Source organism: Nycticebus coucang, chromosome 9, assembly GCF_027406575.1.
Source record: "Nycticebus coucang isolate mNycCou1 chromosome 9, mNycCou1.pri, whole genome shotgun sequence".
Taxonomy (NCBI): Eukaryota; Metazoa; Chordata; class Mammalia; order Primates; family Lorisidae; genus Nycticebus; species Nycticebus coucang.
In genome coordinates this window covers 4,863,753-4,881,291 of record NC_069788.1, presented here as the reverse complement: position 1 = coordinate 4,881,291, position 17,539 = coordinate 4,863,753, and the positions used below count along the sequence as shown (strand labels likewise).

The following is a 17,539-nucleotide window of genomic DNA, read 5'->3' as shown; positions in this document are numbered from 1 at the left end:
TTTAAGTCTGAATCTGACAGAACTCCTAATATAATTTATGGTGGTTATGGAATGGGTTGATTATGAAATTCGTCTTAGATTTTCACAGCCTTTCCCTTCTAAAAATGCCTCTCTCCAAATTCACTAATTTAAATTCAATAAATAATTAAAAAGTAATTTATTAGTTTAATAATCAAGTTAGATTATGCTATAGAAGTGCTTTAGAGGTGTTTTAAAAACTGATTTTTAAAAAATGTTCATTTAAGCTGCTGCATATCAGGAAAAAATATTATACACTTGTTTCTGGAAGAAATTTACTTAAAACTTTTATTCACATTTGTATGATAGATATGCATAAGATAATTTAAAGCCTTTTTTTCCCCCTGATATTTAAATTGAAGTTATTTTAAATGTAAGGTATGTGCATTTTTAAGTTAGAAAATCTTTGCAGTTTGCAAACATTACTGGTGTTGAAATGTATGAGTAGGGAATTTCTGTAAGAGTATGTGGCTTACTAACTTGACTTAAAGTTATGATATGTGAGTAGTGATAAGTTTATAGTTTTAAACTTTTAATGAGTAAAGAGTTACTTTTACCAGTAAAATATTTTTAAATGCTAACTGGCAAAATTTTAAATATTTTTAAAATATGTAAAGCAGATTTAAACAAAGGTTTTAAAAACTAGATTAAAATAATCCACATTTACATTCAAAAACAAATTTATTTTTTATGTTATATAGTCAGTGACAAAATCAAGAAAAGCAAATATTTGAGTTTTGTAGATTTGTTGGTTTCCTAGTTATTGTATAAATTAAAATTTGAAACACACTATCATTATATAACATAACCCTTTGTTCGTTGTGCCTTTTATTCATGGAGTAGCATGATATATACTACATTTGTGGGGAAAAAATGGGGATGCAAGAATAAATCACTGTAATACTAAGAGCTTGCTTCAAGCCAGAGGCAAAATGGGAAAAAGAAACTGTACTTTCTGACTCACGTGTATTCTACTGAACCATTTGAAATGATAGTGCTATCATTTGCTAAAAGCAACTTTGACAGGCCTGTTAGATTTTGTCCACTTACTGCTGTAATAATTATCTCAAAAGTTTCATTTGTGCATAATTGTAAAAGGAAAACAAGCAGAACTTAGATAACACAACTCGTCTTGCAAAGTTTTCTTCCTCTGGGTGTGCTTATAAAATTTGATCTCTGTAAATCGTTGGGAGACTACAATAGAATCTAATATTTTTCAGATTGGAAAGGAATTAGGAACATGATCTAACCTAGCGTCTCCTGGTCTTGAATAATTCTCGGATTTATGTTAATGGAAAAATGTCTTTCAGGCCCCAAGAATATCTTAGTGATTCCCAGTTTGAGAAACGCTATTAAGAATGAAACATAGACAGGGAAACTAGCTAGCCGCAAAAATCATTAACTTATTAGATCCCCGAAATTATGTGGTAATTGTTAGCAGTAAAAATTGTCAATGCGCCTATCAGAATATAATTATATTTATATCATAATATGAAGATACCCTAAAAGAACAGGAGAGCTTATGATACTCAAGACTATGTTCATAGATTCTCAGGTGTCCGCAGTCTGTACCTTGAGAAATGTTGATTTAAACCAACTCTATTCCTTTTACAGAAGAATGTTTGTCATCCACAGTGCTTGTGCTCATGAAGTTTTTAAAGGCAGTAGGATGTCTGGGACTAGGGCAGAGGTCTTGAATGAATGCTAAGTGCCTGCATATGTATTCTCATTCAAAACCTCCTCCCCCACCCAAAGAGAAAAATGGAAGTCATTATGAAACGTTCTCTGTTTTCCATGGTAAATTTACTCAATCAGCTAACCACAAAATGACTTAAGGCGATGCTGTAATATCAGTTTTGTTGGGAGGGTCTGTGTTTAACATTTGGGTAATTTGAATTCAGATTTATTGAGATGAGGATGAATTTGAAAGTGTACATCATTGCTTTTGCCTAATTTAGATTTTATTTACACCAATATGAAGTGTAGAAATTCAATTTTAACAAATTTAATGAGCATGGTATCCCCAGTGTTTGGTGTTTGTGGCTTTATGTGTTGGTAAGGAAGGTTAAAAAAAGAAAGCGAGAAAGAAAGCTAGACACTGCGAAATTTCATTTTCTTTTCCAGCAGTAATGTTTGCATGTAATTTAGAGTAATCTGAGTAGTGGAATGTAGTGCTCAGAAATTACTTTATGCACACATCCCACTATGGCAGTGTTCTCCAGGGAGCATCTCTGTGATGGCCTCCTTCCCTCTGGTAAGGGGAACCTGTGTCCTGTCACCAGTGCCTGGGGTGTTTTAAACTGAAGTCACCTCGGTGTGAGGTGCGGTGGCTCTCGCCACTTGGAATCATTCATATTTCTGTATTTTTTTGTTTGTTTGTACTTTGTAAGGTTAAAACAGATAAATCAGGGTTAAGGTATTGAAAGCCAGTTTTCCAGGACGGCAGGCAAAATCTTACATGGATGATTTTTTATTGTCGTTTTGGAAAAGAAGTTTGAAATTATGGATGAGAATGGTCTATAAATTTGAGTACTGTTGATTAAAATAGCAGGTTATTGTCTCTACCAATGCAAATTTTATGTGAAAGTGAGAACAAAAATTGCTCCGCAGGCATTATTTTGTGGAGGATAGGTGGCAAGTTTTTAAAAGCTCAAGGTTAATCCTACAAAATTGCTCTTAAAATAATATTTTAAGAGAACGATTATTAACAATCAAATTATTGTTTTTAAAACCTGAGAACACCTGAAGATCTGAAATACTCTGGTTCATTCAAATTTTAAATACCTATAATAAAAATAAAAGAATGTTGAAGGGAACACAGCACTGAGGTGAATATTCTTACAATTGGTGTTTTTAGATAGGAAAATTGTATCATGCTGCGTAAAATTAAGCATCCGATAAAGGAACATTTATTATAAGACAGATTATTGATGTTACTATTAAAAGATTATTTTTAGTATGCAGATAAAATATGAAAGGAATGAATATAGATTATCATAATTTATTGACATAACTCTTTAATTTACGACATATGACTCTTCCATCATACAGGGAATTTGCTATACACAATTGAAGTATGCTCATGCCTGCAGCTTCTTCATAAAGCCATTTATTATTTTAAAGAAGTTTATTGCTGGGCGGTGCCTGTGGCTCAGTGGGTAGGGCGCCGGCCCCATATACCAAGGGTGGCGGGTTCAAACCCGGCCCCAGCCAAACTGCAACAACAACAACAAAATAACCGGGCGTTGTGGCGGGTGCCTGTAGTCCCAGCTACTCAGGAGGTGGAGGCAAGAGAATCACCTAAGCCCAGGAGCTGGAGGTTCCTGTGAGCTGCGTGACGCCACGGCACTCTACCGAGGGCAATAAAGTGAGATTCTGTCTCTACAGAAAAAAAAAAAGTTATTGCTAACACCCTTAGTTTGAAATAATGTAAACTCACAAAAGTGATTAGGAGACTACTTTATGTTGATTAGACATACTTTTTTTTTAAACTCGTATTTATTAAAAGGTTTTTCATAAAATTTTTCATAGATGAATGCTTGCAACCCCCCCCCCAAAAAAAAAAACAGAAAAACAGTGCCTCTAATTTATGAAGCGCTTTACATTCCTATCGGGTTTAATTTGAAGGTCAACTGGGAGGCAGGGCAAGCTGAGGCTGGTGTACTTGGCCCTGCTCTGGGGAAGACCTCTCTGTGGGACATCCGAAGCCTCACTGTCTCTCCCTATCTAGTTTACATTCCCATCTGTTCTCACTTTGCAACAAGGGAACTTTTTCCTGCTTTTATTTGACACATACTGCAGCTTGAGGCCTTTGTTTTAGGGAGTCATGCTTCTACACCCCGATTTGTGGAAAAGCGCAAAGACTATAGAGCGCACATAATTCATTCACTTTTTATTGCATGATTTGTAGCACAGATTTATTTACTGTGTAGTTGGAGCAAAGATTTCACTGTTTCAGAAAATTATGTGAATTAATTTTATATGGTGTTTGTATTCAGTTTTCTATAGCTATGGCTTTTCAAAACAAAGTCGTTAGTGTACTAAAATGTGTGAACCTCATCCGTTTTAATATTCCTTCAAATGAGTTTGTATTTTATGTTCTAGAATGCAGTGTTCAACATAGGCATTATTTATTTCAGTAGAGAAACCAAATAATTTGTGATATTTTAGCAGCTTTAAATAGCGTAAGTTTTTAAGCATTATAGAAACCAATCTTTATTATTAATTTGTAACACATTCTTATAATGATGAAATAAATTCTGAATATGATAGAATTGTGTGATAATAACCCCCCCAACCCAGTCTGGATATAGTGCTTAATAAGAGTGCCAAAAATTTTAGGGATGTGGTTGGCTTAAAGGTTTGAATATTTTTTTTTTAAACACATGGAAACAATAACCACGATGGAGTCCAGTTGGAGAGGATGGTAAGTTTCCGTACCCTTGGTACATCCTTTCTGTATGGTCTGTCTTCTAAGAATTGGAACTCAGAAACTGTGCACACTGACATCTATTTATAAGATTATCAGATTCTAATAGTTTGAAGGGATTTTTATAGACTCTACGTGAATCATTTTGTAAAAGAAAAGTTTTATAATTTTCATGTAAAAGAATTTTGCTTTTCTCAGGGTTTCATGCCAGAAGGTTTATGCCAAAGGGACTTTTTTTCTTATAAACTTCTTATTAATGCCAAATTTACAAGCACACCATTTGAAGACTTCAGTTTGAAGAATTGGGGATACTGTTTTGATTTTTTACCATTGTGGAAAATGTTTAATTAAAATTGCCATGCCGATAAATTGAGTCATCAGAGAAAATCATCAGAGTAGTGATTTGATGAATATTTTACCACAATTTTGTACTGTCAATTAAAGAAACATCAGTGATGCAAAACGTTTTCCAATGACAACAACAGACAAAGCACTCAGGAGAAGTACTTTCATACTAAGAGATGAAGCCAGAGCACCAGGGAGCAGTTTGACACAGCGTGTTCAGATAGAAGGTGGCCTTTAAAAAAATGCAAGTTTGCCCTGAAGCCTGTTGAGTATTCTGTAAGCGGCGCCTGTGACCACAGATTCTTCCCTATTCATAGATGAGCCTTCATGGACCCTCCTCTTTGCCCTCACACATCTGGTCTCCTTCTACGTCAGCATGAGTGTGGCCACATCTCACCGTGACCCTCTCTTCCTGTCCCCTTTTCTTTCCTGGGCAGTCTCAACCATTTGCTTGGCTCCTCTTGAAGTTTTTAAATTGGAAACTTTCAAGATTTGACCTGCTGTTGGGGGTTAGACTCAAAATTCCAACTTCATGTTACTTTTGGTAGTGATGAAAGTTGTGTATGATAAAATGGTTTATGTAGAAGGGTTTAAACATGAGACAGTGAGCAAAGGTAAGTTTGTGCACTTGGACATTTGCCAGTTATGGAAATCAGCTTAACTTAAAATGAGCTCTATTTCTGCTCACCTCTTTCTGGACCTTGAAGTGGTTTCTTTCTTTGCTGCCTCTCACCTCTCATCACATTACCATTTATTATTTTCTTAAAACACACATCAAATTTTGTTCATTGTCCACTTGCTCCCATGGACCTTCTTTGGCTAAAGCAGTAAGATCCTCATGTCAGCGTTCAAGATGCTGATCTACCCACACCAGGGTTTCCAGGGTTATTTTTCATCCCTGCCCCCCCCCCCTTTGACTCCAGTATGATGACCACATTGGCTGCTTTCCTGAATGATAACAATTCTGTGACTATCTTTAATCGAGTATCCTGGGCACAGCCATAATATCGGCATTTCATCTAAGAAATGGAGTGCTTCTCTCAGGGACACTTAGAGTTTATTTAGAAAAAATAGATGATAAATAGATAATTGTAGTAGGATACATGCTTAAATAGAGTATTTAGAGAACTGCAGGATTATAAAAGACTTGATCACCTACCCCAGATGTGGCAAGAAAGTTAACTCTTGGTGGAATTTTATGTAGAGCAGTGGTTCTCAACCTGCTGCGGCCCTTTAATACAGTTCCTGTGGGTCACGACTCACAGGTTCAGAACCGCTGCCGTAGAAGAAATAGGACAGCGTGATGCCAACTTACATAGATATAAATTCCAGTTTTCTCAAATATTTCAATGTACCTTACAGAGTTCTGTTGAATAGGAAATAGGAACTCAAAAAATAATGGTCACCATCATTTAAGGTAAAAGGGTACAGTTGAAGGATTTTAATGGGGAAGTTAATATAGATGGATTTACAAGTCAGAAAACTCTTTAGCAATTGTGTTGAGGATTCACTGAGGAGGAGCAAGGCAGGAAGGGATGGAGATTCATTAGTAAACTATAGTTACATGTTGCACAATGACATTTCAGACAAACTTACAGAGACAGGTAATCCCATAAGATTATGTGTAATCAGTATTATTTTCCTTCCTTCCTTCCTTCCTACAGTCTCACTTTGTTGCCCCTTGGTAGAATGCCCTGGCGTCATAGCTCTTAGCAGACTCTAACTCTTGGGGACGTGATTCTCTTGCCTCAGCCTCCCAAGTAGCTGGGATGACAGGCACCCACCACAACACCCGGCTGTTTTTGGAGCTGGGGGTCTCGCTCTTGTTCGGGCTGATCTCGAACCTGTGAGTTCAGACAGTCCGCCCACTCGGACTCCCAGGGTGCTGTGATCACAGGCGTGAGCCACTGGACCTGGCCCCCATAATCAGTATTTTTATCCATAGCTTTTCTGTGTCTGGATACAGAAATACTTAGCATTGTGTTAAAGTTGCCTTCGGTATTCAGTAAAGTAACATGCTGAACAAATTTGTAACACAGAAGCACTCAGCTGCAAACCTATACCATGCAGCCTAGGTGTGTGGGACGTCATATCACACAGGTGTGTGTAAAGACACTCAGAGGTTCACACAGTGATGACATCACCCAGTGGCACTTTTCAGAGTATATCCCTGTTTGATGTCTGACCGTATTTGAGTAAACTAGGGGAGAGATGTGTCTTTTAAACTAAAGACTTGAAGATTTGAAGTCTTGAAGATTTGGGTCTTCTAAACCATGGAGTGGAGGGGGAAGAGGAAGGTGAATTTTAGAGAGGAAGAATCTGAAAGAAAGACCTGCTGATTGACTAGAGTGGAGTGGGGCAGGGGCTGAAGGGGCTGATGGAAAGGTGGGCGGAGGGCAGTACTCAAACGTCACTGGGCTCTAGCTTGGGTGATGTTGAACAGAGGTGAAGTTTCAGTGAGATAGGGACTGTCATTGCAAAACACGTCTAAGCACTGTGTGTGGAAGATGCCAAGTGCATTTGGACTTGTAGAGTTTGGGAAAGGGATGACCATATGTCTGTGAAGCTCAGGAGAGAATCGAAGGCAGAGGAATGTGAGAGGGATTCAGCATCTTATGGTGGTGACTAACGTCATGGATCACATTGGAAGAAGAGAGTCTTAAGAAGGGGGGAGTTTCTGAAGAAGCAGCTCCTGAGTTTAAGGAGATGTTTAAGAGAAATTGTAGAAGAAGAGCTATGAAAGAGGGTGAGGTGGTGTCTCCAGAGAGAAGGAAGGGGTAGGAGAGAGCCTTACAGAGGACAGATGGGGACGAGTCTGGCTGTGGTCTACACGGCCAGCCGTTTTAAATCCTTCCCGGGATTAGGCTGTGGCAGCTGGAAGATGTTGGTGGCTGCTGCAAACACGGGAGTGGCCAGGATGGAGGCTGGATTGTGTTTGGGCTGGTGAGTGAATGGGTGGTGAAGACTTGAAATGATGAATGTAGACAACTCTTTGAAGAAACTTGACTTTTAAGGGAAGGAGGAATAGTTAGAAATAGGCTCAATTTCCTCCCCCTCCTCCCGGTCCTCCGTTTAGCAGCCATGTTTTAAACACCTCCTAAATCTTCCTTCTTTCCATTCCCCTAATAAACTCTAAATTAACTTAAAAAAAGAAAAAAAAAACAACAAAACCTAAAAGAAAAATGTAGAAAATAACCGATAGTAAGATGGATAAGAAATTTGTAAGCACAAAATAAAAAAGCAACAGGCTCAAGAATATTGCTGCAGATTAATATATTTGCATGAAATGAATTTTTTATGACAAGAGGAAACATTAAAAAGATAATGACCGGGACTGGGTTGGAACGTGTGTGCTCTGACGAGCATCCTACATGTCAGTGTTGATCAGTCGGACCTTTATTTAAAAAGTCAAAGGCAAGAAAAAACATGCCAGTTATGTGTAAAAATGTGAATTTTAACAATGAAATAGCGATATTATTTGTTACCTAGAAGGGTAGCACCTCTTAAAAATACATTTTGTGCTGAGTTGGTGAAGGGGAAATATAGAAATTGATTCCTTTTCCTGGGAAGTCAGTTGGGGAATGTGTCCCAAGGCTCTCTACATGTCCTCCTACTTGGGAATTCTTAAGACTCCTCACCCGGGGATCACACGGAAAAATGTGTGTTCTCAGTACAGCTTATCCGATAGAAGGATGTTGGAAACCACACTGGTGACAGCCGGAATATATTTGAATAGGGTACGGTTTATGTATTTGATGAATGTTATAGATTTATTAAGATCGGTAAAATTTCCAACATTTTAATGTTTGTATGGATATAATATTAAATGAAGGCTCATTATATAAACCTATCAGCATTTTACTTGCCCAATTTTGTGAAAAAACAACTTTGTATATACGTATATTTAGGCATAGGGAAGGAAATTTGCAAATTTACTGGTTTTATTTTCTTCCTAATAGTTTCTTCATTTGGAGTGCACATGTATGTATCACTTTTGTGATAATGAAAAGCTTTATTGTAATTAGATGTCTCTCCCACATGGCAAGGTTATGCTTCTAAATCTTCCCAGTTATTTTCAGCAAGAAAGCCCATTTTGCTCACAAAATTGATTAAAATGATTTCACTTTTCACGTTATTTTGACATGGTTCCTTAACATGTACATGTGAATTTTGGGAATTACCATTCATAGTACTGGTGGTTCCTTACTCAGGATTGTGATACAGGTTAAAGTCAGTGGAAGCCCCACTGCATAGATTCAGTTCTGTCTTACCCATGGCTGGCAGATTTTGATTCATTGCTCTCAGTATAAAAATGAAAGTAGCACTGTATTGGAGTGTTCAGATTATTTAATGTTTTTGTATTAATTGGTCAGTGATACTGGGGTGCTAACGTTGGATTCACTGCTTATTTTTCATTTTTTTTTTTTTTTTTGGTGTTAGCTTTATGATGAATTGCCATCATCACGCTTGTTGAAATTTTTTTGGATGAGAGCCAGTTAGAAAAAAGATCATCCTGGTGTCACCTCTCTGGCTCATGATCAGCACCCCCATTGCTCTCATGCAGTCTTAACCATTTCTCCCGTCAGCAGCGGTCCCCTGGTGCACTCACAGCCACAGTGCCTGCACATCCTTCTTAAGGCTGACCGGCCAGTTGGATGGGAAAATTAACAGCTGGAATGCTTGAAAGGAAATGTGTTCAGCTAACTGAAAGGTTATGTTATAAAGGTGGGGCCCTTACTCAGGAGTTGAAAGAAAGAATTAGATATTATTTTTTAAAAAAAGATGTGGATTCTCTTTTGAAATCACCTCAGAAAGGCATTCCCTGCTGCCTCATCTCTTTTGGAATCACCTCAAAGGCATTCCTCCAAAAGTTGTTCCCTGTCAGGTCCCTCTGCCTCACTGTCTCTCCAGCCCGTGGGATGTCAGCAGGCATCTAATTTATTGTTTGGTGTCTTTCTCTGAGTAGAAGGCAAGCTTCCTGAGTGTGAGGTCTGTCTGCTCCTGCAAGCCCAGTGTCTAGAGCCATGCCTGGCGTTAAGAAGGAACTCAATAAATAAGGGAATTGTTTCCCTGCAGACATCACTGTTGTTAGCAATCTCTTTGACAGAGAATGGTATTTTTGTTGGTTTATCTCGTCCGTGTAAGTTCCTAGCCACAGAAATGACCAGATTGAATGGTTTGCTTTTATATACCACCATTCCAAATTGTTGACCCCCCCCAAAATGATGCCCTTTTTGTGTTTGTCACATTAACTTCAGAAATGGGCCCTGATATGTGCTGCTGTTCACCTTTCCATTTAGGGTTTTCAATGAAGTGTTGCTTCTTTTAAATAAATTGGGGATACCGTTTTCCTCATGATTCTATACCGAGGTTAAGGAAGATATTTGTGTTTCTGTATTTACCAACAAGTTTTAATAGGCTGAATAGACTATTTAATTAGCAAAATAGATTCTCTGTAAAGAAAGCATTACTTTCTTTAAAAAGTTAGTGGTGTCCGTGATTTGTGGTACCTTTAAGTAGCTTTTGGTACCTACAGAGTTGGAGTTTCTATTTAATGAATGATCCTTGAAAACCTGGTTGTGCCCTCAAAGACAATTATAGTTGCTTTAATAATATTTAAATAAGGTTTTTTCCTTATCAGTGTGTAGTAATTTCTTATATTTCCAGTTATACATATGTGTGCATTATTCTCTCTCTTTTTTATTCTTTTTGAGACAGAGTCCCACTTTGTCACCCTTGGTAGCCCAGCTGTATTTAGACACAGGGTCTTGCTCTAGCTCTGGCTAGTCTTGAACTCCTGAGCTCAGGCAAACCGCCAGCCTCGGCCTCCCAGAGTGCTGGGATGATAGGTGTGTGTGAGCCACTGTGCCCAGCCTTTCAAGTTATATATTTTTAAAGTATACAACCTTGTCTTAATTTTTAAACTACAATAAGGTTATTTAAAATTTTGTAAATAGGGAGATAGGAGAGGACGTGTCCATGACATGGCCATTCCCCTTGGCTGCCTTGCGCAACATTTTAGGAAAACACCAAGTCACATAAAATTCGCCAAGTAATGTTACCTCTGTTGTCAGCAGTAACAGGCGGAGGCTGCCTCCTGAAGACAAAACTAAATTTCTGAGCGAGTTTGTCATGACCCTTGGCAATGAAATGGGTGCTGTTGATAGCCTGTTTTATTTTGGTAATTTAGTAGAATTGAATTTGTAGATAAAATTAGTTTGCATTTTATTTTAAGGGCCATCATTTATTTTTATGAATGAGTTCACAGCTCACCAAAACATGGCTGAGTTTAAAGTAGACATTAAAATAGAAATTAACTATTGCTAATGAATTTTCAGCTTGGTTTGAATCTAAACGCCTATGAAAATTAAAACAAGCGGTTGAAAATGAAAGATACAAGCAGAAATCACCTAGTTTATAATTGTTTTGATTTTTCACGTTATCAATATGAATGTTCAAGATGTCATTTTAATTTTTAGAAATGTCACAAAATTTGCATTTGATTGGAGAAGTGTTGAATGTTCATTTTCTTTCAAGTTAAGTTAAAGAAGGAACTTTATTTTTATTTCCTGATCCATTTGAAGAAATGCATTTTTCTATTTTAATGCTTAGAAGATCAGATAATGATATTATTTGAGATAGTTTTTATTTCAGATGGCGCAAAGAATCTATAGGTCTTTACTAAAATTATTAGATAAAAAATGTATAATTTGTGACTATTCTTTAAAGGGAATCTAAATATTTGTTTTTGAAAGTGCCTTAAGGTGACTATATCAAACACAATTACTATTGTACTATTCCTTAAAGGTTTCCTGATTATTTCCTATCTTTTGATAGGATTAGTTTTCATAATTGCAATGTTTCTGCATTTCTTTTCTGGATTGATTTTAAATTCCCAGCTTCAAAGAGCAATAAAATGCTTACCAGGCCTGTGTCGTTGAGTACTTTCAGAACCAGCCAGACGGTATTTCGATTTTCCGTGAGATGGCTTGTATTTTTAAGTGTTCTAGCACCATTTTTCGTTTCATTCTGCTAGTCTTATTTTAATACCAATGGTTAACTCTCTATTGGCAGTAAAGAAATTGAAACTTAGTCTTTCCTTTCTAGCTCATTACTGATGCGTCTCCTGCGTCTGCCCCAACACGAACTTTGTGCTTTGTTTTTAACCATGAACTCTTCTGGGCATAGATTTCTACATAAGTGTGTGTAGCAGACCAATTTGAACATATTTTGTGAATAATATTCCAAAATCACATAATCCTATATTTTATTAAAACCAGCTTTCCTGCAGCAGTTCCAGAAACATAGTGAAACATAGTTCAGGTACTTTAAAATAACAAAGCAATAGTTTTCTGATGTGACGGAATGTCTAATTATGTATGGAGCTATCAATTTACCCAGTAAATTAATTGCAGGATCCATTTTACTAAAACTCATGTACTTTATAAAATAGGCCCACGACTAGCCTTTATTTGTATTGAGTCTGTATTAACTGATCTATATTTATACATTTGTATTGAGTCTGTATTAACTAACCTATATTTATGTATTTGTGTTGCGTCTCGGGAGCCACAAGCGAGCCGGCGGCTTGGATGCCTCTCTGCCTTCTGGATGGCACTGCTATCTTTTTTCTTTCTCTTTCTTCCCCTCTCACCTCCTTCCCACCCTTTGCTCCTTCTCTTTTGCCTTTCCTGACAGTGTTCCCCACACCGGTTTTGGTGACCATGTGAATCTTTGCAGCTAAACTATAATATTTCTCTCACTGTGGACAGACTCGGCATTCTGTGGGCTCGACTGTGCCCACGAATACTTTCTCCGCCCTACGGGGCAAGAGGTAGGAGTGTCTTGCAGTACAGGATCGAAGTGAAGGAATGAAGTTGGAGATGAGCAGGTCTTTTTTCCTCCCAGGTGATCCATCAAAGGGGACACTCACTTTAAAAAATCATGAAAGTATGTACAACTACTTGAAAAGCATTTTTAAAGTGCATCTTCAATCATCAGTCTGACAGAGGCATGTGTGTGGGAGGGGTAAGGGAAGTCGCTTTTTCTGCCTAAAGAATATACAAATTACTTTTTTTACTGACACATTTTTTAAATGGTGTAAGTGAATGCGGTGTGATGTATGAAACCTCTGCCTGTGCTGTTAATTTCCCCCAAGGATGCTGCAGCGAACAGTGGATTTACTGGTCCCTGGAGAGGGTAAATGGGGGATCAGTACTGCATGTAATTAAGTTAGACATTCTTCTCCAAATCTGAAATAAAGAAAAAAAAGCGAGAATGCACAGAATGGCTTTAAATGTTTTCTGCTAAGCCGATTTTAATTTTTTCCCTTCAGAAAAAAATGTTCTTCAAATAAAGTCTGGTTTCGAGATGTGTATGCTATTCAGAGAGATTTGCAAAGTTCATTTGGTGACTGTTCTTACTAGTTGCCTTATTACTAGAAATTGAGACCAAATTATCTGTTCATTGATGAAGCAGCATTTAGTTATAATCTAAAGGAGCCTTATCTCTCACATCAGTTACAAGTCTCCCTTAGGACCAAGGCTTTGCTTATCTGTTACCTGCTTATCAGTTTGTTTTCCTTAAGGACAAATTCTTAGCCTTAAAGTGTTTTCTGAGAGAATAGAATTTTGTATTATGCTCAGAAGGATGTTTCCCTGAGTGATGGGAAAGGTAGGGAGATCAGGCGGGTACTTGGCTGTCTTTGGAGTCTTTTGCCTTGAGACTATGCAATCACAGCACTGGATTTTTAAGTTGTTCAGTATTTTATGGATCAAATCTAAAGTCCTTTGTTGTTAGTGAAAGTTTGCATCAGTGAATGTCTACTTTTTGGTGTTATAGAGTTGACGTATTATTACCAGTGTATTTATCTTTTCATGATGTATACAACTCAAGCATTTTTAGTGCAATTTTATTGTATTTGTATTGGTTTTCATGAGCCTTTGGCCATTTGTATGTCAAACAGAGCTGACTTCTGTACTCGGGTGCGTTTACCTAGAGAAGCAAGGTCGGAACTACCCAGTAAGTGGCTGGAGCTTCCGCATCTCTGTCAGACTCGAGAGGTGGACTGGTCGGGAGCAGGGCATTACACTCACTTCTGCTGTTCAGCTGCGGCAAATGTTGTTTCCACTGCCATCATTCTCAATAGTTTGAACATATTAGTAATTTCTTTTTTTTTTTTTTTTTTTTTGTAGAGACAGAGTCTCACTTTATGGCCCTCGGTAGAGTGCCGTGGCCTCACACAGCTCACAGCAATCTCCAACTCCTGGGCTTAAGGGATTCTCTTGCCTCAGCCTCCCGAGTAGCTGGGACTACAGGCGCCCGCTACAACGCCCGGCTATTTTTGGTTGCAGTTTGGCCGGGGCCGGGTATGAACCCGCCACCCTCGGTATATGGGCCCGGCGCCCTACCGACTGAGCCACAGGCACCGCCCCATATTAGTAATTTCTTAAAGTATTTGAAATAATTTAAAAGGATTTTTTTCTTCCAAAATTAGGTGTTTGGCAGTTAGTATTATGCACAAAGTGAAGATAAAAAATTTTATGTGACCTAATATGTCTTTTACTTTTTAGCAGCTCCAGTGAGTGAAAAAGTGACCTTTTCTATCATCTTTTAATTTTTTACAAGTTTAGCTTTTTTGAAATAATTGCTAAAGGGGCAAACCACAGTTTTTTAAAAGATAAATTAAGGATCTAAGGAGAATTATTAACTATTTCACTGTATTTATTCTTTCAGTACACTTTATTTTTATTACATCAAATCATACTGTTAAGAACCTGAAATCATTCTATAATAATTTATTTAATGGCATACTGACCTGTTTTTTTTATTGGGTTTGGGGTTTGTTTTTGAAAAGTGTCTTGATGAGAAAAACCCAGTTGGGAAGATCAAGATCTCACAGAAAATAGAAATTTAGGAACAAATAAATATGGCACTAAGTATGCTTAAAATATGTCTTTAAAATAAGGTGAATAAGGATGCTACTTCAAAAAGAAACTGGGTAGTGCGTGTTTGTCTGCTGTGTAAGACCCTCTCCTCCAGGACCTCCCCCCCCAATCTCACTTCGCTTCTACTGCAGAGCTCGCTCGCTCAGGAAGAATGTCTGCGAGTCCTGTTAGACAGCAGGCAGCACTTTGTCCTGAGGTCTTTAACTGCCATTATATTAGAAGGTATTTTAGATGTATACACATACATACACGTACATACATGCATTCACACACTCACACATACTCATATATACATACACACATATGCACACACTTCTAAAAAAATATTTGTGAAAATTCATGGCCTTTGCACAGATTCTTCTGAGGCTTCAGGGTATGATTTCCATTGCTCTGTCTTTGTTCATTTATGTAGTATCTGAGTAGCAGTATTGGGAAGCTTGGCAGAAATGTCTTTGTGTTTAGAGGACAGAATATATCTGTGCCTGTGTAATTAGATCTCACGTTTTAAAATTCACACAAGCACCTAGAAAGCTGTTTTTTCAGAACTGAGATTAACCAACTCCTCATTGCTAAGGGGTTTTGAATGGTCAACCCTTATACTTCTAGAACTTTACAATCTCTTTCTTGTGGGGAAGGAGGCATTTATTTTGTATTCTTATTAAGGTACTAGTAAGGCATTTTAGACAACATGGTTGCATAAAAAATTTCATTGCACACTCTTAGATTTTAAGCAAAAAATGTCCACCTTTTGATTGATTCCATAGATACTTTCTGGGTTACGTAAAATACATTGTTGACTTCCCCTCTTCTTTGAAAAGCTGGGACTACCGAGTCTGTCAGCAGGGTCAGTAAATATCAAACTGTGCTTATAAACTATAAAAAAATCAGGAAATGAGCAAACTGTAGTGATAACGCTAAGTTCGTAAAAATTGTGAGCGTTTGCAAACTTAAGTGACATTTAATAAATAATTTGTCACTTGGTATAGTTCATCAGTTCATATAGCATCCCGGCTTGCTATGGTAGCAAATGTAGTTGAATATTTTCAAGGATGGCAGATACTGACTCCCGTGCTAGTAGCTTTATTGAGAGAAAATTCTTTTTAGAATTTTGAGAGAAACCACTAGCTGCTACATAATGCTGATCAAAGGAAACTTATGCATTGTATTTGGTTTTTGAGATATTTATGCTTAATTATAGTTACTCTTTGGTAAAATCATTTGAAGAAAGTTGTTTTTGAATGCATTTAATGAGGCTCAAAGGAAATACTTTAAAATGACAGCAGATATTTGTTACTTCTAGGTAAAGGGATTATATTATGAATGATTTTAAGGTTTTTCTTTATATTGTTCTCAATTTTCCATTATTTTCTACTGCCTACTTTGTATCTCCATTTGACTGTCTAGTAAATATCTCAAAATATTCCAAACCCACTGCTACTTTTTCGGTGTGCAATACCTCACTTAATAGCTCAGGCCAGAAGTCTGGGAGACCTTGTTAATGCCAGTCTTTCCCCCACACCTGGGCAGCCAGTAGTCAGGTCACCAGCTGAGGCATCACTTTACAAACATAACCCCAATCTGATCATTTAACCTCCACTCCTCCTGCCTTCGTCTAAACCAGCGGTTCTCAACTTGTGGATCGTGACCCCTTTGTACCAATGAAAATACATCCTGTGTATAAGATATTTATATTACGATTCATAACAGTAGCAACATTATAGTTATGAAGTAGCAATGGAAATAATTTTATGGTTGGGGGTGACCACAACATGAGGAACTGTATTAAAGGGTTACGGCATTAGGAGGCATTAGGAAGGTTGAGAATCACTGGCCTAAACCCTTTCCCCTAAACTGTCACACTGTCTTCTTACAAATGCTTGATGCAAAATAGCTGGGATAGCCTTTAAAAATGCAAATCAGGTCATAGCATTTCCTTGTTCCGGTGGGAGTCCATCACTCTCATACTGAAATCCTAACTCCTTCCCATAGCCTGGATCTCTTTCTCCTAACCTTCTTTTCTTTTGAATTTATTTATTTATTTTTATTTCAGATTAATATGAGGGCACAAACGATTAGGTTATATGTAATGTTTGTATTCATTAGGGAAGGTCCCTATGGTCGTTGTGTCCCGCCCCAGGAGGCGTGCCACCTGCCCTTGCACTGGGCCCATTAGGTGGGAGCACATCTGACCTTATTTTCTAGCCCTCTCTGCCCCTTTCACTTTTCTCAGGGTCTTTTTTATTCCTCGAGAGAATATAATTGTGGTTTTGAAAAATTAAATATGAGGTTAGAAACACGTACTTCTGACTACACTATCAAGATATCTTACAGAGCAGGTAAAAATAGAAGAATTGATTGATAACACAAAAATACCCCGGATGCGTGACTTCAGTTTTATAGGGTATAGTGTTATTTTTCATCTTTTCATAATGTATTTTGAATAACACTAGAATTTAAAATATAGTTAGTTATTGTCTTAAGCAGTTATAAAAATTAACTGTGAAAGCTAATTATCTTTCAGTTTCATAGATAAATGTTGTATTTGGTCATATTTTATTGACCTTTTCCTGTCATTTAATCACTATGTCAGCATTTGTTTAACAAAGATTCAATGTGGAATTGGCTTTTTCTTTTTAATTGGCTCATGCTGGCTTTTATGTCTTTCAAATTTAAATGCTGCTGAGGGAGGTCCTCAGTTACATTATATTACTATTATTGCCAAGGGTGTGTGTTGTAATTGAAGTTAGAGGAGAGAAGAGTAAGAAAATTCAGGACACCACTTTATCTGTAGAATCTACAG

General features: G+C 37.4%; 1 protein-coding gene across 2 annotated transcripts in view; it reads left to right on the top strand.

The window, feature by feature from the left end:
* Positions 1–17,539, top strand: part of BCKDHB (branched chain keto acid dehydrogenase E1 subunit beta) — a 212,014-nt gene that overhangs the window by 160,269 nt on the left and 34,206 nt on the right. The gene's annotated exons all lie outside the window — the stretch shown is intronic.